Below are 5,720 nucleotides of genomic sequence, written 5' to 3'. Positions count from 1 at the left end.
TAGTGGTGTAAAATAGAACTTGATATTAGTTTGTGTTTTTCCGATCATATAGCACATGCTATTATTATTTTTTATGAGAATGGTATTAACCTAAACTTAACACTTATCTTTCCTATACTATATGCTTACAATTGAAAATTAAACTACATCAATCATTATATAATATATGCTATGATATTACTTTTCAATCATGCAAATCAATTTGTGAAATTTAAAAGTAATAACACCAACTATTAAAAATAATGCAAATTAAACAAAAATTAATTTTAAACTACAAAATGAAATATGATTTTTATTTTCTAAATTTAATTAAAAATATATAATACAAAATACACAACTTAACAATGAAAAGAAAATAGTTCTTTATGAATTTGTAAAATTTAAATAAAAATAAAATTATAAAATAATAAACTTAATTTTGATTTTTTTTCAAAAAAAATAAAAAATAATACTACAAATTTTTTGTACTTAAATATTACTAAAACAATATTCAAAAATAACATAGTCAATTTATAATTTTTACATTATATTTTTTTTTACAGATATAAGTAGTGATGATCACTCTTTTCTTAAGATCCAATTAAACAAATCATAATTTTGAAAAAACATTAATAACAAAACTCTCTTATCAAAAAATATTGAAATTAAAAACTTAATTCATTTTCTTTAATATATAAAAATCATTTTAAAATAATTCTTCCATAAATTTATACAATTTATACTAAAATAACTCTTTCTCTCTCCTCCAAATAAATCAAAATATTAAAATAATTCCTCTTTAAAGTTACAAAATTTATAGGACAACAATCCTCTTCTTCTCCAAATAAATCAAAATATTAAAATAATTCCTCTTTAAATTTACAAAAATTATATTACAACTCTTCTTCTCCAAATAAATCAAAATCCATTCCAAAAACACAATTCAATATTATACTACCTACTGCTAAAAAAAATCCTGGGGACATACTCAAATGGTTAAAATTATAATAATGCTCTGCCAAAATTGAAAATCTAATGTAAAGTTATCATCTTTAATTTATAAGATTATTTTATTTAAATTTTCAAAAAAAATTAAAAATAAAATAAAATTATATATATTACAAGTACGTGAGTAAAGCTCAATGTAAGGTCATCATTGTTATTAATGGGTATCAATTTAATCACATTCCCTCACAATATATAGACAACTGTAGATGTTTCCATGTGGACTGAAAAACCTGCCAAAAGCATATATGAAAATTTTCATAATTTAGTTATACACTAAAATATTTAACCAGAATTATTTCTATCTACTAAAAAGAAGGCATGGGAATCCACTTTCCATACTGACAAGAAGTGAGGATGGTTCCATCTATTTAACAGTTTTGATGGCTGTGTGTGAAATAAGGCCTTATAAAGGCTCTTCTCCACCACACCTCAAATGCTTTCTGTAGATTGGGACAGTCATGGGCACTGTTGAGAAAGTGATTCAACCAATTGATCAAGATGGCCTCCTGGTTTTTAAGAGGCAGAGTGAGAATTGTTTGGCATATTCCCTCCTCAACAACCTTCATGTCCAGAGATTTGCAGGCCCTCTGCATCCAACCGAAGTCATCAACCAGGGGCTGCAGCCACCTTTGGAGCAAGAGCACCCGAATATCAGACCCGCATGCCAACATCTGCCCCTTCCCTATCCCAATGCACAGCCTTGCAGTAACACCACTCACTTCGTAACGAAACATTGCTGGTACCTCCCCATGCATGGCTGCTAGCTCTGACTGATTAGCCCACATGCATACAAAGTCATCTGCTATCCCTCTATCAATCAAAATATCAAGCAGCCAATGGAGATTGTCTGCTTGCCTGGCTATTTGACGAGCAATTGAACCTCTGTCCTCACTGGAAGTAGTACTGGACTCCATGAACTGAGCTCTGGTAGCTTGCATAAAGCTATGGGAGAGTAGATCCAGGCAGCTACGACAGGCATGGTAAAGACTTGCAGTACTCAAATCAGATGAGTTCAAGTACCCCTGAGCTGCTGCTGTTTCTCTCAGCATTTTGGAAACCAGGGCTTTCAATTCTCGTCTGGCTTTTTCGTTGTTTGCTTTCATTACCAGCTGTAGAACATGGAGGAGAACTTCTTCTTGGTCAGACCCATTTACTTTACTTGAATCTCCAGATGCCAATACCCGTTTCAAAACCTGGCCCGCTCCCTGCATACTGCTATCATCTTTCAAATGGTGCAGTTGCATTAGAGATGAAAGTACCTTGTCCTCTTCTTCTTGTGTCCAAGGCACTGCTTCCAAGTATTCCAAGCATGACAACACGCCCGCTTCAAAGGCAACGGCGACTGAAGCCTGCATGCCCAGCCATATAGTTAGAGAAGAAATGACTAATGCAGCATTTGCAGAGCTTCCATCCAAAAGGTCAGGGTGACTGAAAATATTTCACTATAATAAACGGAGACATGTTTAGATCAAATGGAGTGATTTTCTTAATTGCAGCAAAGAAATGCCGATGGTGAGATATTATCAACCTGGTGAATTTTCAGAATGGGATTCAGAAAAATGTTCAGGGGTTTCTTTATAAGTGAGGATAACGGACAATCGAATCATAGTTATATGAAGGATTTGGTTTTATCAAATAATTTAAAAATATAATATTGACATGGAGGGAAGTCAAGGTGGTGATAATAGAAACACGTTTATAAATGAATTTGGATGTGATTATTCCGGAAAAAATATCTCAAAAATTTGATAATCATCACAGAAGTCTTAATTCAATAATTTAAAAATATAATAATGATATGGAGGGAAGTTAAGGTGGTTGAATATTTTTATATAGTGGCAAATGTTTATTATAAGTTAGTTTTCAAATTATTATTGGTTATTTTTTTAGTTGATTTGTCATTATTATTTATGGAAAAATAATATTTAGAATGACCTTGTGTCTATAAAGGTGGGCTTTTACTCGTCATATACCTCTAAGTTTTGGGCAGTTACCTATTTCTTTATATATGACAAAAATGAACTTTTAACCAAATTTAGATCATACTTTAAATCTTACACAATTATCTATCCTTGCAATTATTTTTTTATTATTATTAATTAAATATTCAAAATACTTGTTTTCCCATTTTATTATATTACTTATATTATTTTATCTATATTTAATATATATATATATATATATATATATATAATATTATTAATTTATAATTATTAGTTAGCATGGTATGAAATGTTATTTTTTTCCATTTTATTTTATTATTGTTATAAAAATATATTCCATAACTTTTCTCCACCTAAAATGCAACTATTTAATAAAAAAATTTGGATGCATTTCATCCAATAATTAACCAAACATAATTGACAAATAATTTAGTGTAATGAACTTTTAAGATAAACGGTTCAAAAAATAGTTCTTAGATTTTTTTTAGTTAGAAGGATCATTTATAAAAATGATTTTGCAAATTGATTACTCCAATTTTTGCACTCTAAAAGCATGTAGATGAATGACAAATAATATATTTCCATTATAAATCAATTCAACAAAAATAACTTATGTGTAATTGACTCAATTTTGATTTTATAAGCCTTTCATCAAACATACATACACAAGTTAGTTATTTAGTAAAAAATGTTCAAAAGAATTTCCTCTACAAACTAACAAAAAATACCACTATTTTTAAAATTTTCCATATCCTTTTTAAACTTATTTTATCCCTAGGTGATAAATAATTTTTAATTATTAGAATGCCTTAAAAATTTATCATTTTGTCACTGCTAGGGAAACAATTAGTTTATATTTTGCCTCAAGAACATGAAACAATAAGCACTTAACTTTGAGGATGATTGTCTATGATTTTGATTTGCAAATACCATGGATCCCCCATAAGTAAAAGTTTTGTTAATAGCATGTTATAGATCTCCAAAAGTGTAATAACATACATAATCTTATCTTTTGTTGGCTCGATTTGCGCTGACCGGGGTTCAATCTATACTGCGCACCAACAAAACCCTTAATCATTAGCCCTTTCGGCAATGACCTGCAAGCAGATCACAGTCTCACCCGAAGTTATTATGGGAGGATGCAAAACCAAGTTTCTGCAGCCTTCAGTGTCTAGGAGATGTGGTATTTTTATGTTACATTATTCTTAGCATTTATAAATCACTTCATTGTGCCATTATAATAATCACTTAAACATGTTATATGAAACCATACACCACACTCTGATGAAGTAAAATGTAACTGTAATAATTGCTACTCTACAACAGATAATAAGCAAATACACACATAAAACACCAAATTAACTTGGTTCACCCTAGTGTAGCGCTATGCCCACAAGCACTATTGCTTAATATATTAAATCTTTGAACAACAACCAATTCTTGGCCTGCACACTAAGCTGCAGGTTGTCTACGCACTCAGTTGCAGACTCTTCTCCATGCCTCTACACACTCAGCTGCAGAGCCTCTCCTTTGCTACCAAATTATAGATCACAATAATTCACCCATAACATTGATCTAGATAAAAAAAAAAAAATGATTGATTCTGATCATTCTCTTCTTATTATTTTACCCTATATATACTAATACATTGTAGGGTTACAATAGTGGATCGTTGTTGCACTGCGTGACCTAGCCTGGAAATGCCCAGCCGGCAGCTGCCTCTCAGCAGCCCCCTGCTACTGAGACCCAGGAGCAAATGGACCCTCCAGAGGATGGAGAGCCACCACCAGATCAACATCAGGGACCTGAAGACTCCGTAAATGCCTTTGAATCTCTCATATTTGCAATGGGACCTCCAAAAAACAAGGCATTTGTAACCAATTTCATTGAAAGATTGGATGACATTCTTGAAATCTCTCTCCCACCTTCCCTTCCACGCAGAGCAGCGCTATCTCTTGCTGAACGCGGCCTTGTTGGGCAGTTTACTGGACTATGGCCATCTCCCAAGACAGTTCAGAAATGGGTTGAAAGAAATTGGACCTCGTCAATCAATGGGAAAATATCAATAAGGTTTTGTGGAAGATGGTATTACACCTTCCATTTTGAAACCAAGGAAGACTGAGATCTAATATTCAGGAACGGCCCATACTTCATGGACACAAGAGGACTGTATTTGAATCGATGGACTCTAGACTTCGATCCTGAAATGGATGTACCTAGCGTTGTGCCAGTATGGGTCAGGCTACCACACCTTCCTCTTCATTGTTGGGGAGATGAATCAGTAAAGGCCATTGGAAACGCAGTAGGAAAATACATAGACAAATGCGAACCAAAGGAGAACATGCATTCCTGCACCAGAATATGCGTAGAAGTGGATCTTGGGAAAGGGCTACTGGAAGCGATAAAGATCAAAGTGGATCAATGGACACATATTCAACAGCTGGATTATGAACAAACCCCATTCAAATGCAAGGTATGTCATGAATATGGTCACTTTGCTAATAGATGTTCAAAAAAAAAAAAATGAAAATTTAGAAGAACCAGAAAATAAATGGGAACAAGCTAAACGGAATAAATCATCCAATAAACATGTTGACACCTAATCCTCATGATTGGGTGAATTTATGTAAATAATTAAATTAGAAATGTGAACAGTCATCGAGAGATGAACTGAACAGTCTCTCCCTATTGTATATAACAAAGACCTACCTGATGGAATAATATACGAATCAGTTTTTGCTTTGTGGAGTTACTGCCTGGCCTGACATGGTATCAGAGCCAAAGGTCTCG

General features: G+C 32.6%; 1 pseudogene; it reads right to left on the bottom strand.

Annotated features, from left to right (window-relative positions):
• Positions 1-1,112: 1,112 nt before the first annotated feature.
• On the bottom strand, positions 1,113-2,342 carry LOC149155679 (BTB/POZ domain-containing protein At1g63850 pseudogene; annotated as a pseudogene).
• Between the last annotated feature and the right edge of the window lie 3,378 nt (positions 2,343-5,720).

Source organism: Pinus tabuliformis, chromosome 9 (genome assembly GCF_031772625.1).
Source record: "Pinus tabuliformis cultivar Carrire ecotype Pingquan chromosome 9, CPIR1, whole genome shotgun sequence".
Taxonomy (NCBI): domain Eukaryota; kingdom Viridiplantae; phylum Streptophyta; class Pinopsida; order Pinales; family Pinaceae; genus Pinus; species Pinus tabuliformis.
Note: the sequence above shows the minus strand (reverse complement) of the source record. Positions and strands in the feature narration are given on the sequence as shown.